This window comes from Larus michahellis, unplaced genomic scaffold, assembly GCF_964199755.1.
Source record: "Larus michahellis unplaced genomic scaffold, bLarMic1.1 SCAFFOLD_85, whole genome shotgun sequence".
Classification (NCBI taxonomy): Eukaryota; Metazoa; Chordata; class Aves; order Charadriiformes; family Laridae; genus Larus; species Larus michahellis.
Window position 1 is genome coordinate 735,329 of NW_027436106.1, and position 13,865 is coordinate 749,193.

The window sequence follows — 13,865 nt, forward strand, 5'->3', positions numbered from 1 at the left end:
TGGTGGTTTCCCGTAAGCTCAACAGGAATATTGTGTGTCTTAGGTGTTTTAGGTGCCAGAACCAGAGAGTGCCACGAAGTCCGAATCCGGAATCCATGCGGAGCAGGTGAGCAGGAGGGTACGGCGCGTGTGATGCGGGGGATATTGCGGTACAACTTAGTGTTGACCGACGCGATGGTGCCTGATGGCACCATTTTGTGCAAATCGGGATTACGTTGCTCCGGAACTTCCTTGACTGCCATTTGAGATGGTCTTGCGTCGTACGCTTAAGAACTTGGTTCCGTACTGTGTTCTTGTATATTTGAAATAGTATTGCTCCGCCTCACTCAGTATCGGTTTCGCATCGTGTTGCCCCGTCACGCTCTTGACTGCTCTGTGATCTATTCTGGCATCGTACCACACCGTGTTGCGTGGTTTTTTTTTTTAATCGGTTGTTCTTTGACTGTGTAATGCCTTGTACCGCCCTCTATTGCGTTACGTCTCACGTTATATTGCCCCGTCGTAGCCTTGACTGCCTTCTGATCTGTTCGGGCCTCGTACCACACTGTATTGCGGGTTTTTTTAATCGGTTGTTCTTCATTTGGGGTTGTTCTTCATTTGGCTTTCTAATGCCTTGTACTGCCCTGTATCGTGTAACATCTCGCATTATATTGCCCCGTCGTAGTCTCGACTGCCTTCTGATCTACTCTGGCCTCGCACCGCACTGTATTGTGTGGTTTTTAATGGGTTCTTCTTTATTTGCCTGTGTAATGCCTTGTACTGCCCTGTATTGTGTTACTTCTCGCGTTATAGTGCGCTGTCACTGTCTTGACTGCCTTCTGATCTTTTCTGGTATGACAGTTGAACGTATGCTGGGTTTCTTAATGGGTTGTTCATTTGGCTGCATGTTGCCTTGGTATGGTGTTGCATCTTGCATTGTATTGCCCTGTCACTGTCTCGACGGTCATTTTACACCTTGCGTCCTAGGACCGCGCTGTGTTGTGAGTTCTTTCATGGGGTGGTTGTTTCTTTGACTGTGTTGCCTGGTAGGGCCCCGTATCGCGTTACGTCTTGCCTTGTATTGCTCTGTCATTGTGGTGACCGACATCTGATATAGTCTACTATTGCGTGGCACTGTACCGTCAATTCTTTCATTGTCTGCTCTGCATTTGATTGTACGTTGCCTTGTACTGCCCTGTGTAAGGTTAGATCTTGCATGGTGTTGCCCTGTCGTTGTCTTGCCAGTTATTTTAGAGTCTCTGGCACTGTATTGTGCAATTTTTAACCGGTTGTTCTGTATTTGACCGCTGTTGGGATGTCACCCCCCTTTTTCCCCCGGGCTGCTGCTCGAGCTATAACGACCAGGAGGAGTCGCTACGAGTGGCACTTGAACTTTGTGGGATGGCTGGCACCAGAGTCAAGACACTGTGAGTCAGTTAGCTTGCTATAGACCTAGCGGACAGACCAAGAGCCCTTGGAGCTTTCTTGCAAGGCAGTGGCCTGTTCACCAGCATTTCCCGGGGACACTCACTTAAGGTTCTGCTCCTCGAGGCTGAGAGAAGCCTTGCCGCAACAGATTCTGGGTCAGTGACTAACAGCATGCCAGACTTTGCCATCTTGGCTGAGCGATACAAAGGGTTTGATCACGCAGACATGATCCTTTAGAGGTGAACCGTTGCCCAAGTCTGGGGCGAGGATGGGATCCAGCCGCACCTAGACTCCTCTGGGAGAAGGAGTTTAGAAAGCAAGGGGGTCCTTTCTGAGCCTCGTGACTCAAGGGGAGGGTCTCCCTGACAGCTCGTCTGACCCTGGCCCCAAGGCAGTAAATGACCCGGGGTGCGTGGCCGTGCAGTCTGGTAAAGTGCCATCACGTGCGCTGCTACCTTTGGTGAATCACTGCTGTTATGTTTGTAAATGTTTCTCTGCCTCTCTCTTAGGAGTGAATTTTATCACTGCACCCGCCACAACTGCATATGGCCTGTGTTACGTCTTGCGTTGTATTGCCCCGTCGTCTTGACGGTCACATTAGAGAATCTGTCCTAGGTCTGGACTGTAGTGTGATGTCTCTCATGGGTTCTGATGTGGCTGCGTATTGCCTTGTCCGGCCCCGTGTGGTGTTACGTCTTCCATTGTATCGCTCTGTTGTTGTCTTGATTGTCATCTGATCTATTCTGCTGTTGTAGGCCACCATATTGCCACTTTCTTCATCAGCTGATTTTTATGAGCCACGTAAAGGGTTGACGGCACAGACATAATCCTTTAGAGGTGAACCGTTGCCCAAGTCCGGGGGTAGGAATTGGATCCAGCCGCACCTAGACTCCTCTCGGAGAAGGAGTTTAGAAAGCAAGGGGGTCCTTTCCGAGCTAGGAATTGGATCCAGCCGCACCTAGACTCCTCTCGGAGAAGGAGTTTAGAAAGCAAGGGGGTCCTTTCCAAGCCTCGTGACTCAAGGGGAGGGTCTCCCAGACAGCTCGTCTGACCCTGGCCCCTAGGCAGGAAATAATCCAGGGTACGTGGCCACGGAACCTGATAAAGCGCTGTGACGTGCGCTGCTGCCTTTGGAGAATCACTGTGTTGATGTTTCTGAATGTTTCTCTACTTCTCTCAGGACTGAAGTGAATCGCTCCACCCGCCACAACTGCATCTTGCCTTGTCCAGCCCCGTATTGGGTTACCTCTCGCCTTGTATTGCCCTGTCCTTCTTTTGGTTGCCATCTGACCCATGGTGTCATAGTAGTGCACTGCACTGTGAAATTTTTGACTGTCTGTTATTTATTTGACTGAGTGTTGCCTTGTACTGCCTTGTGTACTGTGACGTGGTGCTTTGTATTGCCCTGTAATTGCCTTGACTGCCATCCGAGACGTTTTGAGATCGTATGGCAGCGTAGTGCGGGTTTTCTGGTCAGCTGTTCTTTATTTGACTGCGTACTGCCTTGCGCTGCCCTGCGCGGTGTTCCGTCTCGCGTTGTCATTGTCTCGACCGACATGTGGGATTGTTTGCCATTGTACTGCAGTGCTGTTTGGGTATCGTAGTTTACTGTTCTTCATTTGACTGCGTATTGCCTTGTACTGACCTGTATAACGTTACGTCTTGCACTGCGTTGCCCTGGCATTGTCTTGACCAACATCTGAGACTGTCTGGCATTGTACTGGACTGTATTGGGAGTCTTGTAATTTGCTCTAATTTATTTGTCTGCGAATTAGGTTATACTGCCCTGTATACTGTAACGTGTGGCATTGTACCGCCCGTGACTGGCTTAACGGCGGCTTTAGAGATTCTGTCGTAAGACTGCACTCCGTTGTGAATTTCTCTATTGGTGATTCTGTGACAGTGTATTGCCTGGCACTGCCCCGTACTGTGTTACGCTTTACGTTGTATCGCTCTGTCATTGTCTTCAATGACATCTGACACTTGGTAACATACGATGGCACTGTCCATTGGCTATTCTTTATTTGAGCATGTATTGATGGGTAGCGCTCTGCATAATGTCAAGTGGTGCACTGTCTTGACTTTAAAATAGAAATGCTATAGGCTGGTGTAGCGCCAAGTGGGAAAGGGTGGTTGTGAGATTCTAAGAGGCAGCAGGAAAGCCCCCAGCCCCACGTGGCGCCGCCGCGCCAGCCCCCGAAGCATTTTCCGGTAGGGCCGCGGCTCTGGCCACAGCTCCCACGCCCGAAGAGCCAGGAGGGAAAGCCGTGCCTCGTTGGAAAGCTCTTTGGCAGCCGCTCGCGTGGCCCCACAGCCCGTGGGGCTGCGGGCTTTGCGGCGGCCGTCAGCCTCGGCGCCACCGGTGCCCACCTGGCGCCGCCGCGCCAGCCTGTGAATCATTTTCCGGTAGGGCCGCGTCTCTGGCCACAGCTCCCACGCCCGAAGAGCCAGGAGGGAAAGCCGTGCCTCGTTGGAAAGCTCTTTGGCAGCCGCTCGCGTGGCCCCACAGCCCGTGGGGCTGCGGGCTTTGCGGCGGCCGTCAGCCTCAGCGCCACCGACGCCTACGTAACGCTGCCGCGCCAGCCTGTGAATCATTTTCCGGTAGGGCCGCGTCTCTGGCCACAGCTCCCACGCCCGAAGAGCCAGGAGGGAAAGCCGTGCCTCGTTGGAAAGCTCTTTGGCAGACGCTCGCGTGGCCCCACAGCCCGTGGGGCTGCGAGCTTTGCGGTGGCCGTCAGCCTCGGCACCACCGGCGCCCACCTGGCGCTGCCACGACAGCCCCAAAAGCATTTTCCGGTAGGGCCACGGTTCTGGCCACAGCTCCCACGCCCGAAGAGCCAGGAGGGAAAGCCGTGCCTCGTTGGAAAGCTCTTTGGCAGCCGCTCGCGTGGCCCCACAGCCCGTGGGGCTGCGGGCTTTGCAGCGGCCGTCAGCCTCGGCGCCACCGGCGCCCACCTGGCGCCGCCGCGCCAGCCCCCGAAGCATTTTCCGGTAGGGCCGCGTCTCTGGCCACAGCTCCCACACCCGAAGAGCCAGGAGGGAAAGCCGTGCCTCGTTGGAAAGCTCTTTGGCAGCCGCTCGCGTGGCCCCACAGCCTGTGGGGCTGCGGGCTTTGCGGCGGCCGTCAGCCTCGGCGCCACCGGCGCCCACCTTGCGCTGCCGCAACAGCCTGGGAAGCATTTTCCGGTAGGTCCGCGGCTCTGGCCACAGCTCCCACGCCCGAAGAGCCAGGAGGGAAAGCCGTGCCTCGTTGGAAAGCTCTTTGGCAGCCGCTCGCGTGGCCCCACAGCCCGTGGGGCTGCGGGCTTTGCGGCGGCCGTCAGCCTCAGCGCCACCGACGCCTACGTAACGCTGCCGCGCCAGCCTGTGAATCATTTTCCGGTAGGGCCGCGTCTCTGGCCACAGCTCCCACGCCCGAAGAGCCAGGAGGGAAAGCCGTGCCTCGTTGGAAAGCTCTTTGGCAGCCACTCGCGTGGCCCCACAGCCCGTGGGGCTGCGGGCTTTGCGGCGGCCGTCAGCCTCGGCGCCACCGGTGCCCACCTGGCGCCGCCGCGCCAGCCCCCGAAGCATTTTCCGGTAGGGCCGCGTCTCTGGCCACAGCTCCCACGCCCGAAGAGCCAGGAGGGAAAGCCGTGCCTCGTTGGAAAGCTCTTTGGCAGCCGCTCGCGTGGCCCCACAGCGCGTGGGGCTGCGGGCTTTCTGTCAGCCGTCAGCCTCGGCGCCACCGGCGCCTACGTAGATCCGCCGCGCCAGCCTGCGAAGCATTTTCCGGTAGGGCCGCGTCTCTGGCCACAGCTCCCACGCCCGAAGAGCCAGGAGGGAAAGTCGTGCCTCGTTGGAAAGCTCTTTGGCAGCCGCTCGCGTGGCCCCACAGCCCGTGGGGCTGCGGGCTTTCTGTCAGCCGTCAGCCTCGGCGCCACCGGCGCCTACGTAGATCCGCCGCGCCAGCCTGCGAAGCATTTTCCGGTAGGGCCGCGTCTCTGGCCACAGCTCCCACGCCCGAAGAGCGAGGAGGGAAAGCCGTGCCTCGTTGGAAAGCTCTTTGGCAGCCGCTCGCGTGGCCTCACAGCCCGTGGGGCTGCGGGCTTTGCGGCGGCCGTCAGCCTCGGCGCCACCGGCGCCCACGTGGCGCCGCCTTGCCAGCCCCCAAAGCATTTTCCGGTAGGGCCGCGTCTCTGGCCACAGCTCCCACGCCCGAAGAGCCAGGAGGGAAAGCCGTGCCTCGTTGGAAAGCTCTTTGGCAGCCGCTCGCGTGGCCCCACAGCCCGTGGGGCTGCGGGCTTTGCGGCGGCCGTCAGCCTCGGCGCCACCGGCGCCCACGTGGCGCCGCCGCGCCAGCCCCCGAAGCATTTTCCGGTAGGGCCGCGGCTCTGGCCACAGCTCCCACGCCCGAAGAGCCAGGAGGGAAAGCCGTGCCTCGTTGGAAAGCTCTTTGGCAGCCGCTCGCGTGGCCCCACAGCCCGTGGGGCTGCGGGCTTTCCGGCGGCCGTCAGCCTCGGCGCCACCGGCGCCCACGTGGCGCCGCCGCGCCAGCCCCCGAAGCATTTTCCGGTAGGGCCGCGTCTCTGGCCAAAGCTCCCACACCTGAAGAGCCAGGAGGGAAAGCCGTGCCTCGTTGGAAAGCTCTTTGGCAGCCGCTCGCGTGGCCCCACAGCCCGTGGGGCTGCGGGCTTTGCGGCGGCCGTCAGCCTTGGCGCCACCGGCGCCCACGTGGCGCCGCCACGCCAGCCCCCGAAGCATTTTCCGGTAGGGCCGCGGCTCTGGCCACAGCTCCCACGCCCGAAGAGCCAGGAGGGAAAGCCGTGCCTCGTTGGAAAGCTCTTTGGCAGCCGCTCGCGTGGCCCCACAGCCCGTGGGGCTGCGGGCTTTCTGTCAGCCGTCAGCCTCGGCGCCACCGGCGCCTACGTAGATCCGCCGCGCCAGCCTGCGAAGCATTTTCCGGTAGGGCCTCATCTCTGGCCACCGCTCCCATGCCCGAAGAGCCAGGAGGGAAAGCCGTGCCTCGTTGGAAAGCCCTTTGGCAGCCGCTCGCGTGGCCCCACAGCCCGTGGGGCTGCGGGCTTTCCGGCGGCCGTCAGCCTCGGCGCCACCGGCGCCCACCTGGCGCCGCCGCGCCAGCCCCCGAAGCATTTTCCGGTACGGCCGCGTCTCTGCCCACAGCTCCCACGCCCGAAGAGCCAGGAGGGAAAGCCGTGCCTCGTTGGAAAGCTCTTTGGCAGCCGCTCGCGTGGCCCCACAGCCCGTGGGGCTGCGGGCTTTCTGTCAGCCGTCAGCCTCGGCGCCAGCGGCGCCTACGCAGCGCCGCCGCGCCAGCCTGCGAAGCATTTTCCGGTAGGGCCTCATCTGTGGGCACCGCTCCCACGCCCGAAGAGCCAGGAGAGAAAGCCGTACCTCGTTGGAAAGCCCTTTGGCAGCCGCTCGCGTGGCCCCACAGCCCGTGGGGCTGCGGGCTTTGCAGCGGCCGTCAGCCTCGGCGCCACCGGCGCCCACCTGGCGCCGCCGCGCCAGCCCCCGAAGCCTTTTCTGGTAGGGCCGCGGCTCTGGCCACAGCTCCCACGCCCGAAGAGCCAGGAGGGAAAGCCGTGCCTCGTTGGAAAGCTCTTTGGCAGCCGCTCGCGTGGCCCCACAGCCCGTGGGGCTGCGGGCTTTGCGGCGGCCGTCAGCCTCGGCGCCACCGGCGCCCACGTGGCGCCGCCGCGCCAGCCCCCGAAGCATTTTCCGGTAGGGCCGCGGCTCTGGCCACAGCTCCCACGCCCGAAGAGCCAGGAGGGAAAGCCGTGCCTCGTTGGAAAGCTCTTTGGCAGCCGCTCGCGTGGCCCCACAGCCCGTGGGGCTGCGGGCTTTGCGGCGGCCGTCAGCCTCGGCGCCACCGGCGCCCACCTGGCGCCGCCGCGCCAGCCCCCGAAGCATTTTCCGGTAGGGCCGCGGCTCTGGCCACAGCTCCCACGCCCGAAGAGCCAGGAGGGAAAGCCGTGCCTCGTTGGAAAGCTCTTTGGCAGCCGCTCGCGTGGCCCCACAGCCCGTGGGGCTGCGGGCTTTGCGGCGGCCGTCAGCCTCGGCGCCACCGGCGCCCACCTGGCGCCGCCACGACAGCCCCAAAAGCATTTTCCGGTAGGGCCGCGGCTCTGGCCACAGATCCCACGCCCGAAGAGCCAGGAGGGAAAGCCGTGCCTCGTTGGAAAGCTCTTTGGCAGCCGCTCGCGTGGCCCCACAGCCCGTGGGGCTGCGGGCTTTGCGGCGGCCGTCAGCCTCGGCGCCACCGGCGCCCACCTTGCGCCGCCGCGCCAGCCCCCGAAGCATTTTCCGGTAGGGCCGCGGCTCTGGCCACAGCTCCCACGCCCGAAGAGCCAGGAGGGAAAGCTGTGCCTCGTTGGAAAGCTCTTTGGCAGCCGCTCGCGTGGCCCCACAGCCCGTGGGGCTGCGGGCTTTGCGGCGGCCGTCAGCCTCGGCGCCACCGGCGCCCACCTGGCGCCGCCGCGCCAGCCTGCGAAGCATTTTCCGGTAGGGCCGCGGCTCTGGCCACAGCTCCCACGCCCGAAGAGCCAGGAGGGAAAGCCGTGCCTCGTTGGAAAGCTCTTTGGCAGCCGCTCGCGTGGCCCCACAGCCCGTGGGGCTGCGGGCTTTGCGGCGGCCGTCAGCCTCGGCGCCACCGGCGCCCACCTTGCGCCGCCACGACAGCCCCAAAAGCATTTTCCGGTAGGGCCGCGGCTCTGGCCACAGCTCCCACGCCCGAAGAGCCAGGAGGGAAAGCCGTGCCTCGTTGGAAAGCTCTTTGGCAGCCGCTCGCGTGGCCCCACAGCCCGTGGGGCTGCGGGCTTTGCGGCGGCCGTCAGCCTTGGCGCCACCGGCGCCCACGTGGCGCCGCCACGCCAGCCCCCGAAGCATTTTCCGGTAGGGCCGCGTCTCTGGCCACAGCTCCCACGCCCGAAGAGCCAGGAGGGAAAGCCGTGCCTCGTTGGAAAGCTCTTTGGCAGCCGCTCGCGTGGCCCCACAGCCCGTGGGGCTGCGGGCTTTCTGTCAGCCGTCAGCCTCGGCGCCACCGGCGCCTACGTAGATCCGCCGCGCCAGCCTGCGAAGCATTTTCCGGTAGGGCCTCATCTCTGGCCACAGCTCCCACGCCCGAAGAGCCAGGAGGGAAAGCCGTGCCTCGTTGGAAAGCTCTTTGGCAGCCGCTCGCGTGGCCCCACAGCCTGTGGGCTGCGGGCTTTGCGGCGGCCGTCAGCCTCGGCGCCACCGGCGCCCACCTTGCGCCGCCACGACAGCCCCAAAAGCATTTTCCGGTAGGGCCGCGGCTCTGGCCACAGCTCCCACGCCCGAAGAGCCAGGAGGGAAAGCCGTGCCTCGTTGGAAAGCTCTTTGGCAGCCGCTCGCGTGGCCCCACAGCCCGTGGCGCTGCGGGCTTTGCGGCGGCCGTCAGCCTCGGCGCCACCGACACCTACGTAACGCTGCCGCGCCAGCCTGTGAATCATTTTCCGGTCGGTCCGCGTCTCTGGCCACAGCTCCCACGCCCGAAGAGCCAGGAGGGAAAGCTGTGCCTCGTTGGAAAGCTCTTTGGCAGCCGCTCGCGTGGCCCCACAGCCCGTGGGGCTGCGGGCTTTGCGGCGGCCGTCAGCCTCGGCGCCACCGGCGCCCACATGGCGCCGCCGCGCCAGCCTGCGAAGCATTTTCCGGTAGGGCCGCGGCTCTGGCCACCGCTCCCACGCCCGAAGAGCCAGGAGGGAAAGCCGTGCCTCGTTGGAAAGCTCTTTGGCAGCCGCTCGCGTGGCCCCACAGCCCGTGGGGCTGCGGGCTTTGCGCCGGCCGTCAGCCTCGGCGCCACCGGCGCCCACCTGGCGCCGCCGCGCCAGCCTGCGAAGCATTTTCCGGTAGGGCCGCGTCTCTGGCCACAGCTCCCACGCCCGAAGAGCGAGGAGGGAAAGCCGTGCCTCGTTGGAAAGCTCTTTCGCAGCCGCTCGCGTGGCCCCACAGCCCGTGGGGCTGCGGGCTTTGCGGCGGCCGTCAGCCTCGGCGCCACCGGCGCCCACCTGGCGCCGCCACGACAGCCCCCGAAGCATTTTCCGGTAGGGCCGCGGCTCTGGCCACAGCTCCCACGCCCAAAGAGCCAGGAGGGAAAGCCGTGCCTCGTTGGAAAGCTCTTTGGCAGCCGCTCGCGTGGCCCCACAGCCCGTGGGGCTGCGGGCTTTGCGGCGGCCGTCAGCCTCGGCGCCACCGGCGCCCACGTGGCGCCGCCGCGCCAGCCTGCGAAGCATTTTCCGGTAGGGCCGCGTCTCTGGCCACAGCTCCCACGCCCGAAGAGCCAGGAGGGAAAGCCGTGCCTCGTTGGAAAGCTCTTTGGCAGCCGCTCGCGTGGCCCCACACCCCGTGGGGCTGCGGGCTTTGCGGCGGCCGTCAGCCTCGGCGCCACCGGCGCCCACCTGGCGCTGCCGCGCCAGCCTGCGAAGCATTTTCCGGTAGGGCCGCGGCTCTGGCCACAGCTCCCACGCCCGAAGAGCCAGGAGGGAAAGCCGTGCCTCGTTTGTAAGCTCTTTGGCAGCCGCTCGCGTGGCCCCACAGCCCGTGGGGCTGCGGGCTTTGCGGCGGCCGTCAGCCTCGGCGCCACCGGCGCCAACCTTGCGCCGCCACGACAGCCCCAAAAGCATTTTCTGGTAGGGCCGCGGCTCTGGCCACAGCTCCCACGCCCGAAGAGCGAGGAGGGAAAGCCATGCCTCGTTGGAAAGCTCTTTGGCAGCCGCTCGCGTGGCCCCACAGCCCGTGGGGCTGCGGGCTTTGCGGCGGCCGTCAGCCTCGGCGCCACCGGCGCCCACGTGGCGCCGCCTTGCCAGCCCCCAAAGCATTTTCCGGTAGGGCCGCGTCTCTGGCCACAGCTCCCACGCCCGAAGAGCCAGGAGGGAAAGCCGTGCCTCGTTGGAAAGCTCTTTGGCAGCCGCTCGCGTGGCCCCACAGCCCGTGGGGCTGCGGGCTTTGCGGCGGCCGTCAGCCTCGGCGCCACCGGCGCCCACCTGGCGCCGCCGCGCCAGCCCCCGAAGCATTTTCCGGTAGGGCCGCGGCTCTGGCCACAGCTCCCACGCCCGAAGAGCCAGGAGGGAAAGCCGTGCCTCGTTGGAAAGCTCTTTGGCAGCCGCTCGCGTGGCCCCACAGCCCGTGGGGCTGCGGGCTTTGCGGCGGCCGTCAGCCTCGGCACCACCGGCGCCCACCTGGCGCTGCCGCGCCAGCCCCCGAAGCATTTTCCGGTAGGGCCGCGGCTCTGGCCACAGCTCCCACGCCCGAAGAGCCAGGAGGGAAAGCCGTGCCTCGTTGGAAAGCTCTTTGGCAGCCGCTCGCGTGGCCCCACAGCCCGTGGGGCTGCGGGCTTTCCGGCGGCCGTCAGCCTCGGCGCCACCGGCGCCCACGTGGCGCCGCCGCGCCAGCCCCCGAAGCATTTTCCGGTAGGGCCGCGTCTCTGGCCAAAGCTCCCACACCTGAAGAGCGAGGAGGGAAAGCCGTGCCTCGTTGGAAAGCTCTTTGGCAGCCGCTCGCGTGGCCCCACAGCCCGTGGGGCTGCGGGCTTTGCGGCGGCCGTCAGCCTCGGTGCCACCGGCGCCCACCTGGCGCCGCCGCGCCAGCCTGCGAAGCATTTTCCGGTAGGGCCGCGTCTCTGGCCACAGCTCCCACGCCCGAAGAGCCAGGAGGGAAAGCCGTGCCTCGTTGGAAAGCTCTTTGGCAGCCGCTCGCGTGGCCCCACAGCCCGTGGGGCTGCGGGCTTTGCGGCGGCCGTCAGCCTCGGCGCCACCGGCGCCCACGTGGCACCGCCGTGCCATCCTGCGAAGCATTTTCCGGTAGGGCCGCGTCTCTGGCCACAGCTCCCACGCCCGAAGAGCCAGGAGGGAAAGCCGTGCCTCGTTGGAAAGCTCTTTGGCAGCCGCTCGCGTGGCCCCACAGCCCGTGGGGCTGCGGGCTTTGCGGCGGCCGTCAGCCTCGGCGCCACCGGCACCTATGTGGCGCCGCCGCACCAGCCTGCGAAGCATTTTCCGGTAGGGCCGCGTCTCTGGCCACAGCTCCCACGCCTGAAGAGCCAGGAGGGAAAGCCGTGCCTCGTTGGAAAGCTCTTTGGCAGCTGCTCGCGTGGCCCCACAGCCCGTGGGGCTGCGGGCTTTGCGGCGGCCGTCAGCCTTGGCGCCACCGGCGCCCACGTGGCGCCGCCACGCCAGCCCCCGAAGCATTTTCCGGTAGGGCCGCGTCTCTGGCCACAGCTCCCACGCCCGAAGAGCCAGGAGGGAAAGCCGTGCCTCGTTGGAAAGCTCTTTGGCAGCCGCTCGCGTGGCCCCACAGCCCGTGGGGCTGCGGGCTTTCTGTCAGCCGTCAGCCTCGGCGCCACCGGCGCCTACGTAGATCCGCCGCGCCAGCCTGCGAAGCATTTTCCGGTAGGGCCTCATCTCTGGCCACCGCTCCCATGCCCGAAGAGCCAGGAGGGAAAGCCGTGCCTCGTTGGAAAGCCCTTTGGCAGCCGCTCGCGTGGCCCCACAGCCCGTGGGGCTGCGGGCTTTGCGGCGGCCGTCAGCCTCGGCGCCACCGGCGCCCACCTGGCGCCGCCGCGCCAGCCCCCGAAGCATTTTCCGGTAAGGCCGCGTCTCTGCCCACAGCTCCCACGCCCGAAGAGCCAGGAGGGAAAGCCGTGCCTCGTTGGAAAGCTCTTTGGCAGCCGCTCGCGTGGCCCCACAGCCCGTGGGGCTGCGGGCTTTCTGTCAGCCGTCAGCCTCGGCGCCACCGGCGCCTACGCAGCGCCGCCGCGCCAGCCTGCGAAGCATTTTCCGGTAGGGCCTCATCTCTGGGCACCGCTCCCACGCCCGAAGAGCCAGGAGGGAAAGCCGTACCTCGTTGGAAAGCCCTTTGGCAGCCGCTCGCGTGGCCCCACAGCCCGTGGGGCTGCGGGCTTTGCGGCGGCCGTCAGCCTCGGTGCCACCGGCGCCCACGTGGCGCCGCCGCGCCAGCCCCCGAAGCATTTTCCGGTAGGGCCGCGGCTCTGGCCACAGCTCCCACGCCCGAAGAGCCAGGAGGGAAAGCCGTGCCTCGTTGGAAAGCTCTTTGGCAGCCGCTCGCGTGGCCCCACAGCCCGTGGGGCTGCGGGCTTTGCGGCGGCCGTCAGCCTCGGCGCCACCGGCGCCCACCTGGCGCCGCCGCGCCAGCCTGCGAAGCATTTTCCGGTAGGGCCGCGGCTCTGGCCACAGCTCCCACGCCCGAAGAGCCAGGAGGGAAAGCCGTGCCTCGTTGGAAAGCTCTTTGGCAGCCGCTCGCGTGGCCCCACAGCCCGTGGGGCTGCGGGCTTTGCGGCGGCCGTCAGCCTCGGCGCCACCGGCGCCCACCTGGCGCCGCCGCGCCAGCCTGCGAAGCATTTTCCGGTAGGGCCGCGGCTCTGGCCACAGCTCCCACGCCCGAAGAGCGAGGAGGGAAAGCCGTGCCTCGTTGGAAAGCTCTTTGGCAGCCGCTCGCGTGGCCCCACAGCCCGTGGGGCTGCGGGCTTTCCGGCGGCCGTCAGCCTCGGCGCCACCGGCGTCCACGTGCCGCCGCCGCGCCAGCCCCCGAAGCATTTTCCGGTAGGGCCGCGTCTCTGGCCAAAGCTCCCACACCTGAAGAGCGAGGAGGGAAAGCCGTGCCTCGTTGGAAAGCTCTTTGGCAGCCGCTCGCGTGGCCCCACAGCCCGTGGGGCTGCGGGCTTTGCGGCGGCCGTCAGCCTCGGCGCCACCGGCGCCCACCTGGCGCCGCCGCGCCAGCCCGCGAAGCATTTTCCGGTAGGGCCGCGTCTCTGGCCACAGCTCCCACGCCCGAAGAGCCAGGAGGGAAAGCCGTGTCTCGTTGGAAAGCTCTTTGGCAGCCGCTCGCGTGGCCCCACAGCCCGTGGGGCTGCGGGCTTTGCGGCGGCCGTCAGCCTCGGCGCCACCGGCGCCCACGTGGCGCCGCCGTGCCAGCCTGCGAAGCATTTTCCGGTAGGGCCGCGTCTCTGGCCACAGCTCCCACGCCCGAAGAGCCAGGAGGGAAAGCCGTGCCTCGTTGGAAAGCTCTTTGGCAGCCGCTCGCGTGGCCCCACAGCCCGTGGGGCTGCGGGCTTTGCGGCGGCCGTCAGCCTCGGCGCCACCGGCACCTATGTGGCGCCGCCGCGCCAGCCTGCGAAGCATTTTCCGGTAGGGCCGCGTCTCTGGCCACAGCTCCCACGCCCGAAGAGCCAGGAGGGAAAGCCGTGCCTCGTTGGACAGCTCTTTGGCAGCCGCTCGCGTGGCCCCACAGCCCGTGGGGCTGCGGGCTTTGCGGCGGCCGTCAGCCTTGGCGCCACCGGCGCCCACGTGGCGCCGCCGCGCCAGCCCCCGAAGCATTTTCCGGTAGGGCCGCGTCTCTGGCCACAGCTCCCACGCCCGAAGAGCCAGGAGGGAAAGCCGTGCCTCGTTGGACAGCTCTTTGGCAGCCGCTCGCGTGGCCCCACAGCCCGT